The sequence below is a fragment of the Rhodnius prolixus genome, unplaced genomic scaffold (assembly GCF_049639745.1).
Source record: "Rhodnius prolixus isolate KJV_2025 unplaced genomic scaffold, Rpr scaffold_5, whole genome shotgun sequence".
NCBI classification, from domain to species: Eukaryota; Metazoa; Arthropoda; class Insecta; order Hemiptera; family Reduviidae; genus Rhodnius; species Rhodnius prolixus.
The window spans coordinates 9,013,980-9,028,256 of NW_027411624.1; the positions used below are offsets into that span (position 1 = coordinate 9,013,980).

A 14,277-nucleotide genomic window follows, 5' to 3' on the forward strand; every position below is an offset into this window, starting at 1 on the left:
TGCCGTCTTGATCATTCAAGATCATTGATCAAGAAGACATGAACTACCATTTGGGGCACCTTTTCTTTGCTCCTTAGATTAAAAAAAAAAGTTTACTGCATTAAAAAAAAATGGGATAACTTAAGACTTTTCGGTGTGGGAAATTCGGGAAACTATGCGCATCTAATTGCGGTAAGAGCAAGTCATGCGAGTTCATGTTTTTTTGAAGCTAAATACTGGAGAACAATACAATTTAAATTCTCCTACGTTCCAACAGAGATGGAAAATAATAAATTCCATATTAACGGTACTTAACAACCTTCTGCATCCATTACTTTTATTAAATTCTACCCACACACGCAAAAAGTATTTTTATTTTTTATTTTTTATTTTAAATAAAGTTCAACATTAAAAAGCTTTTAATTATTATTGTTTTCTGGACTGGAATTAAACATTCCCAGAAGGTAACCACGGCTAATGGCTTCATCTGTTGGGTAATTCTTGAAAACGGTCTATTAAACAACCAAACTTTAGTGTGAATTAGGAACTCGAGAGAAAATATTGGGTCAAAGGGGTTTGGAGGAGGAGGAGGAGGAGAAGGGAGGAACTCCTTTTTTAATACCTCAAATAACAAAAGCGTTTTTATATTTGTATCAAACCGAAGAGAAAAAGTGCAGATGAAAGACGTTTTTTTCTCCTTTTACTTTCTCTTACTTCAGTAAGTGCAAGTATTCTCCCCTCTAATCTAGAAAGCATTAAAAGTATTTTCCATTAGTGTGGCCTCTTTTATTTATTGCTTGCCCCTATTTCCGTTTAAATACCCCCGCGAACAAATAGGCAGGGGTAGAGGAGCTTTTGTCCACTTTCTTAGGAAACTCCTTTTACAACTTATTATGGATTTTTTTTTTGCTTCAAAACTTTTTGAAAAGGGGCCTCAAAGAAATCTTTTTTTTTTAAGAAAAAAAGAAAACTTACTCGCACAAACTGGAAAAAATTTATTAGACCGATTAGACTGGTTGGAAAAACCTTGTTATGACGCAGTGGAAATGGCAGTATAAATGAGGGAAGTCGCTCCTAGAACCTCATGAATTACCGGCTCTCCCAAGTTCTTCTAGGGAGTTTCCTGTTTTACTAGGTGTTGGAGAGAGAGAGAAAACCGGATGGAAGAAATTTCTCAAAAACGTAATAAAGCGGATACAACTTCTAGTATAGAATAAATTTTCAAAGAAAAACATTTTCCTGATTCCTCACAAAACCTTTTTGGGAAACACCCAAGAGTAAACAAATTGAGCTTCGTCTTAATTAGTTGACCTAAAGATGCCTCAGTACGTAATCCATTTCAAGTATTCCAGACGTTATTACAGCCATTTACATAATATTCAGATAATCTTAAGCTCAAATTACAAAGACTGGATTTGCAGCAACAATATCCTGTCATATACATAAAAAAAATGAAGGTATGAAATTAAAATAACGGTTACATCCGGCGTAAAGCTAAACTTTAATCATTTTTAAAACCTCTCACCATTAAAAATGGTGGATATTAGAAATGTAATAGCGATGATGAACCCCCTGATGTGATCACGTACGCGTTTATTCACTGACATTTTTACTAGCTAATTAACTACTGCAGAGTTCATTTCCTGTATTCGCAATTAAAATAAACATTTTTGAAAAAAATGGTTATTTATTCTTATTTTTAATAAATGGCGACTGGCGGCTTCTATTGAAGTTCTGAGGTTATTTTTTATTTTTATATCCGTTCATATTTTGTTGACTTCCTTCTTACACCGCGGAAGTATACGGGTATGCATGAAGTTTAAGAGGAAAACTCACAACTAAGGAAACAGTTTGGACAATATAGCGTAGCGTGGAAATTTTTTCTGGGTAGACTCTAGCAGGGAAATATCAAGAAAACCGCTCCTAATAGTACTCATCCAAATATGGGACTTATTACGAACTGCGGTCATAAAATGCGCAAGAAGCCTTACTTAGATCCTGTAAAATTTAAATTTAGTAGTGAAATTTAAATACAATTAATTTCCATTTACTGACATAAATACAGGAAGTCTTTGGTACAACTGAATCTTTTGTTTGTGGAGGGGGGAAATGACAGTCAAGCTTCCTCTTAAGTTGAAGAAAGACGGAGACTCTATTGAACTACAAAAAAGTAAAACGCCTGATAATACAATTGACGAACAAACTGGTCAACAGAAGGAAACCGAAGCATTTAAACTTAATTGTTTTTCTGTTCAAAATGACGGCGTTATTAAAGCACGCCTCATTTCTTTGTCAACTTCCGGTGGTAGCCCTCTAGATTCAGCAATCACAACTGGAGCAGACAACTACGCGGGTGCAGAAAAAGTAATAGGCCCTTTATAGTCTCAATTCTTGAATGTTCAGGCTTCTATTTATAAAAGCCATATTTTCTCATTTTTGGGGAAAATATTTAAAGGTAGGCTGAAGATGCCCAAAAAGACGGTGATTTTTTTGGGTAATCACAATTTTTGATTAATGCAGCCGGTAGTCGTCATCTGTAGCGTCAACTTCTCAAGAACCATATCCACCCTAAACAACAACTTTTACTTTGCACTAGATTTGACTTTAAAAGCAGTCAATGGTACATTTCATGTTCTGGAACCATGTGAAAAAGAGACATTCGCACTATTCCTAAAGAAAGTAAGGTCATAAGTCTGTTACATGGTATAAAACATATTATTTAGTAACAAAAACAAACCAGTAAAGAAAACATTATGGTTAAACAATTGTTTAACAACCATGAAAAATAGAAATGTTAATCTCCTCCATGTATGTTTCCTTGAACTTTCTGGATGAGTAAACCGCCCCTCCAAACGATTCAAGGCCCTTTACCTAGAGGCATACTCTCGTTGTACTCAATTCACATCCTAGGAATGGGTTCCCATTTTTACTTCTTCCTGTCTACTCCAGAGAAAGATTATATTAGTGATTCAGTCACAATTTCGATATAGAACAAATGTCAACCGGAAATTCAAAAATTACCTGGGAGACATCTGGTTCCAACAGGACGGGGCTACCTACATCCCACACTGCTAGGATTTCAATGGCGAGATTGAGGCAAGTGTTCCCCCAGCGCCTCGTCTCTTTGAGGGGTGACGTGGAGGGGCCTGCGCGCTCACCAGATTTGAGCATTTGTGATTTTTTTCTTTGGGGGTACATAAAGGAAAAAGTTTTTAAACATCGTCCACATACCCAGGAAGAACTTAAGGACAGAATCAGAGAGGAAGTTACGGCAATACCCATCGAAATGTGCAGAAGAGCGGTTGAAAAAGTTCAGAATTCGCCTTCAAGAGTGCATCGCGGCTACGTGATATCATCTTTCAAACTTAATGTAAAAAACTAGATTCTGTACTGAATTAAACAGTATAAACATAATTTCTGTAAGTTGAATTGTTTTTGTTTTACATCCCTTTAAAACCGGTTCATACCTTTTGCTCCACCCAATTTTTTAAAGAGACTGGGACCTAGAAAGCCCTTCTTCAAATTAGCACCCATTGAAGTAACTAATATTCAGTAAAAATTCAAAGTTTCAGGAAGTTTGCGTGATGCAGTTGTTCGACCGTTTACTCCAGTTATTTTTCATTCGGACAGATTTTCAACACGTACTGAAATTCAACCAGAAATATCCCTTTTTAATTCCTTAAAAAAAGCAAAAGAGTTCAACATAACTCTAGAATGGAAATAAATTTTACTAATTACAGAATTTATATTAAGTTCTATCTGGAACTAGATGCTCCTGAGGGATGATAAAGTGTAGACACCAATGATTCAACAAGTCAGGACTCCATGGTACTAGGTTCCCTCTAACAATAGTAATGATAATATTCCCAGTATTGTGTGCACATCCACTTAATGACTCCCACAGTCATTATAATCCCAACTTTTAAATAACCCTCTCCTTCTCACCCCGTTACCACCAAAACGTCTGTCATTAAGATGTAAAATGGTCATACTGTCTATTGTTCTACAAGTATATAATATATCAACAAGCCCACTAGCATTCTAAACACATAATCTGAATATTTATGAATGCATTAATATGTTTATTAATTGTTATTGTTATTTTATGTTATCTGGATGCGGTGCTGCATTATCTAAAATTCAATTTTGAACACGTTATATGTTAGGTAAAGCGGGGGGAAACAAATTTAAGAAAGTTGAACGTTTTTCAACGTTTTTGTTGAGGATCAAACCTTATTTAAATATAATCTATTGGACAGACTCAATTATTATTATATACTGGAAAAAGAAAGTAAAATTCATGCAATATGCACCATAATTGCAATCAGTGGTGCATTCTATTCAATACTCTATTCCTTCACTTAGGGTACCTTACAATCACCTTTCTTAATGAGATTCTTTCTGGGATTAAAAAGATCACTTAGACAACGCCAACTCTTTAAACATTAACAATTATGGCTTTGCGAGGTTCTTAAAAGGTTATAGAACAAAAGAGTGGGAGCTGACATCTTGGTATGCCTAGAAAAACTGGCCACAGACTGAGCTAGTTACATTTGTCTAGCTGAGAATACAAGAGAAGGGGTCGTGATTTTCTGAGATATCCAGGCAGCTCTACTGGCTAGTAAATTCTACGAAGTTGAATTGAAAGATGTGTGTGGAGCTCTAGGTGGACATTCTAAAGAGTTTAGTAAGTATTTCTAGATGCCAGGTTATTCAGAAAAGGAATTTAATGAGTCGATAGCCTGCTAGGTCTGGGCAAGTTCCCCATGGTAAGCTCTAAGAACCTCTGGAGCCATATTCAGGAAAGGAGCAGGCAAAGAAACAAGTTCATTATTAGCCCCAGTCGCCCTAATAGTTTAAAGGCATAACTCTTACAAGGCCTCTGGGATATGTAGTTCATTTAAAGGGCTACAACTAGCTTAATGAACCAACCAACTCCGGATCGCCGGAAAGAAGAAGAAACAGCACTCCACACTTATTATTATATTTCCTGTTCAGCGTGAAGGGCTTATTTGGTCGAGAGTTGATCAGTATAGAGAGGAGACTGGTACCTCCAAACTTTAACCAGGACTCTCAACCAGAATCATAATCGAACCAACCGTCAAGACTTCAGAAAACACCCAAGTCACTACATACTAACATCTGGTGGGTGCTGCTACAGATTTCCAGCATCATGGTAACACAGACGGACTGATCAAAATTAATATTAGACCACGAACATTTATTTAATTACTTGAAAAAGTTGACTAATTGTTTTTTTTGGGACCAGATTTTTGAAAAAAAAAAATCAAAATATTTAACCACAAAATACTGGTTGAAGATTGCAAAATAAGAAAACGGTTTCTAGTAGTGTTGGTTATTGTTGAATCATTTTATTTCTTTACAGTTATAAGAGTACTAGTACAAGATACAAACTATGACGACATCATTACGTAACTGATTCCTATTATATTTGCTATAACAATAGGTGTTACGTTAAAGCTAGCCATTATAGTGCGTCTCGAATCAAATAATAAGCATCTTGACGCTATTCATCTATCTGTACATGCGTCTGAAATTGTTTCAACTCGGAAATGATGATTTATTACGGGCTTTATTAATTGTGTGATGGGAGTAAACAATGGTTAGAGAATAGTGTCGGAGTTGTATGGAAAAAGAAAAGGCCAAAAATAAATTTAAGTTGAAAGGTCACAATGTTAGTACGATTCACCTTCCTTTTTTAATCATATCCTAAATTCCCTTAAATGGCAGTTCAGTTGCTGTGGACTTAAATTGAAGCAACTAACTAAAAATCCAAAGTCGAAACCAAACTTGAGACGTAAAAAACCAATAAAAGGTTAAAATGTGCACATCTGGGACTTTTTTATTTAATTAAAAGTTAAATTGACTCCCAAAAACGTACGAGTCAGCACCACATTAATTGGTGGTATGTAGCTACTTCTTGAATCGAACCAAAGGGCCTTGGGCCCCTTATATTGTCTCACCCCCTAAGTGTCCCCTAAATTTAGGGGTAGACGTTAACATGAACTGCTTTTTTTTGGTATTGTTTACTCTTTTTATCGATTAGATTAGATAGTAGATGGGACCGCAGCCACAGAAGACTTATTGTGCCAGCTCCTTCTTAGTTCTAGTGAGCGAACCCTTCCCTCCTAAAGAGGTTGAGGACCTTCCCTACTAGTTCTTTTTGCGCTACTATCTCCTTCGGACTCAGCGTTCCAAAGGTTTCATAGCGCAAACGCTCGATTGCAACGCAAACGAACAACAGGTGAGAGGCCGTTTCCTCCTTTTCCTGACATAATCTGCACAACGTCTCCGAGCTGATAAGCCCCCCCACCTTGCGCAGATGCTTCTTGAACCTACCGTGAATAGGCCTGTGAAATCAGAGTAATCGATAGTTTCATATCGTGTTCCAGTAAACCATGTCAACTTACTGCCGCTATATTAAAGAGATAACAATGTCTGCATAACTCCAGGGGTCTTACTGAGTTCCACCATCTAAACAGGCACATTCATTAACCTTTCTTCTTCCAAATAACTGCAAGTACCCTATAATGGAGGCAGAGTTATAGTAAAGATATGAAAAGCACACAGTGGTCCAACACTCGCAGCTAACCCGTCCAGTAATTCCTCGTAGAGAAGTAAGATAAGTAAACGATTTTGTAGGACTTAAGAGAAGTGATAAGTTTTTTTTAAGAACCCTAATTTTAAATAAAAACCTAAAAAAGAGATATCGCTTATAACCCAAAATTCATCAATAAATCAATCAATGGATCAATACTAGACTAGACTTTTGGAAAATGAAAGCGGTAAAACTTTTAAATACTAAATGAATGACAAAAGTTAAATAGCTTTTTAGGTTAGCAGATAGGGAAATAAAGCTCAACAAATGTTAATTTTATATAAGGAGATTGTGTTATTTTGTAGCTAAGACGATCTTAAAGGTACGCTCAGTGAGTATGTTATATAAAGTTATTGAAGTCCAGAAATAGTAGCGTAGAAAGAGCGATGAAGAAGTGGAAGGGAGTTTGATAATAGCAGCGGACTGTGAAATCCCTTGAGGCAGGCTAGAACCACGGGATAGCCTTCCTCTCTCTCTCTCTGGACTTCCTCGCCGAACATGTCCACAAGCACAGAGCCTCCAAGACATGCTGGCATCCACAGCATCCTCTCCTGTAAGACATACATCCTGAACATAGCACGCACACAACAAACTACCATCTAACCAACCCTTCCTTGCCCAGAACTTATCCCACTAAACTCTGCCTGTTCCCAGTTCCTATCTTTCATGTTAGATGGGCACGTTGATGGAAAGAGTGAGTGAGAGAGAGAACATATATAGAGAAGGGACAAAGTTTCTCCCAGAACGAATGAGGTCATCATATAACCTTTGACCTCTAAGTAAAGAATTTTCTATAAAAGCACGGTTGTTATATCCTTAGAACTCTCTTTCTTATCCTTAAACTCATTTTTTTACAACCGCTAACTAAGAAAAAGTACTGACGTCACACGACTTACTCGAAAAATTAATAAAAACTGAACCGGAAAAATCGATCAATAAAGTGCTCCACTTCCGGGGAGTAAATTTTCAACATTTAATGGTAACAGAAATATCAAATCTGAGGTTTCTGTCAATTTTGTAAAGGAACATACACAGAGAAAATATTGTACAAAAATCATTTCTTCATTTTCAAGAGACATCAAAACAGAAAACAGAAATCTTCAGGAAAAACTTAAAAAAAAAATGGCTTCTCATAAGAACGAGAAATAAAAAAGATTTTTTGAAATTACTTAAAATAGAACCAAAAGTAATAAATTTATCAGAAGTAAAGACTCGTGCAATAAATTTGGAAGTTAATCTATCTAAATTCTTCAGCCATAAGTTGACTTATTTATTTAATTTATTTTTTACCTCACTTTATTGCAAAGGCATTAAATAATTAAGGAGCCTGGTGAAAAAGAAGCATTCTATATTGAATATACTATATTATATATTCTTCTATACTAAATTCCAGCAGATTAAAAGTTAATAATAAAGTAATGAGTTTTCTATGAAACTTGAGCATAATTTGGACAAGATATTCGAGTTCAGTGTAAGGATGTAGTTGAAGAGAAATAGGATGATAAAACTGGTACCCTCAGTACAGACACCATCCTAGACAATAGCACCAGGTTCTGTAGCCATCGAATTTGTGTGATTGGGAAAAAAAGTTGGTACGAAAAACTAATGAAACTAAAGTTTTGCAAAATATAATCTGGGGACCCCAGTTTGGGCTCAGATGGGAACGCACCTGCCTAGATCTTGGTAATTACACATCTGTTTTTCAGTCGGAGTTGGCCGCCATTGAGATGGCAGCTACTTTACTCCGCTGGAAGGGATTTGCCGATACTGATATTAGGTTCTTCACGGATAGCCAGGCTGCAATTAAAGCTCTGACCTCTCCTAGTAAGAACCAAAATTTCGGTCAATTCTTGTCATGTTGCTCTCAATTTGTTGGGAACTTTGAATACTGTTTCGGCTGCTTGGTCCCCTGGTCACTCTGGGGTTCCGGGTAACGAACTTGCTGATGAAACAGCAAAGGAAGGGGAGCTGCGATGATAACAATGACTCCTCAGCCCATTATCCCTGTATCCTATCGACGTTGTAGAACAGAGGTGGAGCAGTGGATTTTGAAGGAACAATGGGCATTAAGATTGCCTGCGTTCCTTCGCCCTTTTAATACAATCTACAGTCTTTGCAAAATATAAGACCAGCATAATATTACCTTCATCAATTTCAATGAAAACTTTCTTAACCATATTGGCTAAATTATGAAAGCCAGCTAGATTTCCCCTTTAAATGGGCAGTCAATAATTAAAACATCTAATCAAAGAGTAATTTCTTTATAAAAGTAATTACAAGTTGACTGCATCATTGTTATCAAAAAACTGCATCTAAAAAATTAATAAAAGGAAGGAAAAGGAAATTACTCTAACGTCATTCTATTAATTTTCAATTAATTTAATTGGTTGGTAGAAGAGGGCGTTTATCTTGTTGTCCTCAAAAAAGAGAGAAAGAGATTTATTTTCTATTTCTTCAGTGTTTTGCGTAAATTAATTTATATTCTCGCGAAAAGTATTTAATTTATATAGAATTAATTAAAAAAAATAATAAAAAAATGGAGACTTTTATTCGTTACAATTTCATTTAAACAACAACGGTTATGTCCTGAATTTTATTCCAAGGCTTGCGAACAAAGTAAACTGTTATTACGAGATAAACTTTTTGGATACCAAGTATCAGCTAACCTATTCTAATTATAATAATGTAAATTTATAACAATACCAATACTTCTATTCAATATGTTTACCAGAAATAGAGAACTTGTACTAAAAAGATGGTTTAATTCAAACAATAAACATTAAAGCGGTATAAAAAGTTACACAGTCAAAGAAACCATCCTGCTAAAAACGCAATGAGTCCAGAATACCAGAAAAAAAAAAGAAGAAAATAACCCTGGAAGCTGTAAACGGCTCCAAAGGGTACCTGCATGGAAACTGTTAAGAGCTGTACGAAGAAGAATACCCGCAGACAATAAGTAAAAACTTCATAATGATACCCACAACACATGACGTCTTTGATCAAATAATTAAAAAAAATATTTACATAAAAAAATAATGCACAAAAATAAAATTAAGCTAAAGTCTCTAAATCTGTCATCAACAAAAATTAAATAATAATACATATGTTTAATTCTAAATGTGCCCAATGCTGGAGATGATCTGATGAGTATCCAGACGTAATACAAGGATGAGACCAGAAAATAAAGGTTTAATATCCCGAACTATATAATTAAGGAGCCTGGCCAGACTACAAATTCCCGATTACAAGTTAATAAGTCAATAAGTTAATACTAACGCATCCTAGCGGAGAACCAGTAAACCAACTTGTTCTCCATTTACCAGCAAACCAATACTCAAATTTTCTATTATTACTTTATTGTTTTATTCTGAAAGTATCTCTTTTGAATAAATATCTTTTTATATTTTCAACAACTCTTTAAATTTCTGGGACTTTTTGGGTGAGAATTTGGAGTGATTACATCGTTATTTGATTAGATGAAAATATATTTTAATGATAAGAAGACTATTCCCTATTGTTGCATTGAATGGCTACAACATACACAACACTTTGCGATACACTTAATGCAATCTAACTAATTCAGAACAACGCAACTAACAACAAGCAATGGAAATTTGTCAACACATCTTATCGATCGGGCATAAATCTACACTGACAAAATAAAACATTGTAGATACTCATCAGCTGGAGCAAGAATCGATTAGAAACTGTGTAACCAAATTAGAAGAAGACAAAGGAGGGCATCTTGCAGTTACCATTTTAGGCCCCAGACCTTTGTGCACTATTTAATATAAATGTACTCTTGGGACCACTGAGGAATGGCTGAACATGAAAGTATACTCTCCACTGGGAGAGGTGTGACGGAGATGAAGCAGGTAATCTAAGTCCTTTTTTTTTTGCCCTGGAAAGACCAGACACTTAACCTGTAATAAAGACACTCAATTTAACCACCTTGGCAGAACGAAAGTGGAGCTGTGGGAAATGGAACCTCGCTTCATCTCCTCGGGGAATGCACAAACATTATGAGCATTTTGCTTGGAAACGATTCCCTGTGATGTTTGGTGCCGAACTGGTGGGGGTTTGAAGTCATCGCTTGTCTCGTTTTTTTTGAATAGTACAGGGCAGAATGCAGAAACACAATGGACCCACCTTAGGCCTACACATGCGTCCTACCTCATAGAGGTCCTAGTTGTAGATTAGATTAGAGTAAAACCAAATTAGATACCCTAACATACATATGTGATTTCGGCGAAACTGAACATCACCTTCTATAAACCCAAATTAATTTTAGGACAATATAACCAAAATTTAAGGAAAGAAATTTTAGAAAACCTTGAACAAATATCTCCTTGAGACATTGTAAAAACAAGACGAAAGTAAGTTGAAGAAAGACTAATAGCATTTGTAATGGAGCTGATTTTATATCAATGTATAATGTATTAAGACGCATTATTGCTTTTAAACTGCAACAATAAATAATATAACTAATACATTAATTATTTCAAAATAAAATATTGGATATGATGTTAGCAGTAAAATCAAGGCAAGCCACATTTATGACGGTCAAATCGCCCACAACGATGAATAGTGTGTACTTTGTTTATACATTACACCTAAGAGAGAGACAATGCCAATTTTGAAAGAGAGAGGAAGATATATATATATATATATAGACACCAAGATGTGGTTCTGGATTACGTCTGGTGCCCACATTAAGACAACTCTCTCAATCGTATTTCTAGTCTTCAGGACAATAAAGATGTAATGGCATTGGGAACATTGAGAGATTTGGAAAACGAATTATCTGGCCATCTATCCTATTTACCCGATATGGAACCTCAAAATACAATAGTTTGCAGATGGGTATTTAGTTTAGCTTCCTAAACTATCAGAGATGAAATCTACTCTTGCAAAAACGATGCGGTGAATTAAAAGAGAATTTTAGACAGAAAAATACCCGCATTTTCGAACTAAAAGACACATCAGTCACTACTACGCCAAGAACTTTATCTAAACTGTTTACGGGTATATTATTACAAAGACTAGAACATTGGTGTTCAAGTAACAATGTTTTAAATGAAGGCCAGGCTGGTTTTCGCAAAAATTATTCCACAATAGATAATATATTCACATTGTTTAATCTAATAAAAATCAGGCTTTCGGTAAAACGACAGAAACTATATTGTTTCTTTGTGGACTATAGCAGCGCATTTGACTCTCCAGTTAGGGAATCTCTGTATTATAAGTTATATAATGTTGGATTAACTTCAAAATTTATTAATACACTTAAGGGGTTATATTCCAATACTCGGTCGGCGGTTTGGGTTCAGGATGGCGTCACTAGAAGTTTTAGCACAAAGTTAGGTCTGAAGCAAGGATGTTTGCTATCACCTATGATGTTCTCTCTCTATATAAATGATCTACCTGAGTACATAGGGGGCGGTGTGGGGGTGGATGGTACAAGAATAAACTGTTTAATGTACGCAGATGATATAGTCCTTATTAGCTCTACTCCCAGAGACCTTCAGAACATGATAAATAGATTGCACGAATACTCGAATTTATGGAACTTAAAGATAAACTTAAATAAATCGAAAATCGTAGTATTTAGGAACGGCGGCAAACTGGCTCGTGATGAGAAATGGTTTTTGGGTGGGTCTTGTATTGAGACAGTGAATTATTATAAATATCTGGGTATCGGAATGACACCGCAGCTATCCCTGAGACGGCATTTCGAAGATAAGTTATCTGTATCTAAGTATGGGATTAATTGCACTTGGAGAGATCTTGTTGGTAGAGGCGAAATTCCGTTATCAACTAAGTATTCCTTGTTTAATGCGGTCTCACGTGCTGCTATGTGTTACGGTTGCCAAGTGTGGGGTCACCAACAGTTTGATGAAGTAGAAATACTATTAAGATATTTTATTAAAAAACTGTTTGCGTTACCACGTTGGACATCGAGTTACATGTTGTTTATAGAGACTGGGTTAAAACCTTTGTATCTATATACATTAAGAATGCAGATACAATATGTAATAAAAGTTCTACAACTACCCGACCATCGTCTACCCAAAATTATTGCGCAAAAAGTAATAAATAAAAAACTATACTGGTATCGCTCTTGGCTAGAATTATCGGATCGTTATGGTTGTGGCGTCGAGAAGTTCCTGGAGGAGCGTGTAAAGTTGCCTGATTGGAAGAGTACAATTCTGCAATTGTTTGAAGATCGGCATAAAAGGGATATGTTGTCACTGGCCTCCCGCTCGCAGCATTACTCTCTTTATAACCAGCTATTGAGTCAGGATCTACCTGATAATTATAAAAAATATATGTCAGACGAGGGTAGTTTACACCTAAAGAGAGTGGTGTTTCGGGCGAGATGCCAGCTGTTAGATCTGAACTTCAAGCCGTGGGCAGATGAAAATTCCCGACTCTGCACTATGTGTAATTTGGGTGTAGAAGAGTGTGCTTTCCACTTCCTTGCCGTGTGTCCGATACTCAGGGAGTACAGGGTAAGGTGGTTCAATAAGGCAGAATTGACTAGTGACGAGATTATAAGTTTTTTAAACGGAAGGGGCAACTGGTACCCGTTGTATTCATACGTACAGACCGCATCCACTTATAGAGCTTTCCTGATCTCACAATACAATGGATAGTTTTATTTTTCACTTTAATTATTTATTTTTAATTATTTTATTCTGTTTTGTGTATTTTACCTTTAATCTCATACTAATTATTTTATCTCCAATCTCTTACTACTGAAGTACGTTATTTTTGTTTTTTATTTTTGGTTGCATAAAAAAAAAAAAAAAAAAAAATGTGTAATTATTATTTAATTAAGTAAATTGTTTATTAAAATTAGAAGTAAATATTTTCAGTTGTTTTTAACATACGAGGTTAACTTGGCAGACGGACAAATGTCCATTGTCTATAGTGTATTTGTATATATAAATTTTTTGTGTGTATTTTGTAAATTAGAAAAATAAAAACACTATCTATCTATCTATCTATCTATCTATCAGTCACTACTACGCCAAGAACTTTCCCGCCGGGTTATCATACAGATATATAACTAAATGATAACTTTACTACAAGAAATAAAAGCGAAAAATTGATAACAATAAAAAAAAACTAGCTTGTTTTGTACAATTTTAAAAAGAGGTAACCCAGAAGTAAACAACTTCAAACATCTAACAAGTTTAAAAAAATCAATGGAGCAATAAAAAGAAACTATACAAGAGGCGGCGATCGGTGTGCGAGGAAAAACAACTGATGAAGGCATGCAGCAATGTTCCTGTGTACAGTAAGGGCAGGCAAGAGAGAGTTAGGGTCATCGACGGAGGCGGAAGAAGCGAACTAACTCACGACAAGAAAGAATCCTCGGGTATTTTTTTTATCAAGTGTCTGCTGGTGGATTTGTGTGGATGGAGTATAAACAAGACTTTTCCACTAGAATGCGGAGATAAAAAGGAATAAGGCACTTGTATTTGATTAGCCAGGGTGAAAGCAAAGGAAGGATAGGCTGAGATGAAGGATTCAGGGGAGTAGTAACTCTGCTAGGACGTACACTGGAGATGCAATCCAGTAATTGTATTAAGTCTGCTCTTAAATCTTGTATTCTTTACTACTTTACTTTACTACAAAAAGATGTAAAAAAAAAAGGTAAAACGTAATTTTGC

General features: G+C 35.7%; 1 protein-coding gene across 35 annotated transcripts in view; it reads right to left on the bottom strand.

Annotated features, from left to right (window-relative positions):
* The window catches only part of RapGAP1 (Rap GTPase activating protein 1), a 325,082-nt gene that overhangs the window by 146,696 nt on the left and 164,109 nt on the right, over nt 1-14,277 (bottom strand). The window lies entirely within an intron of this gene.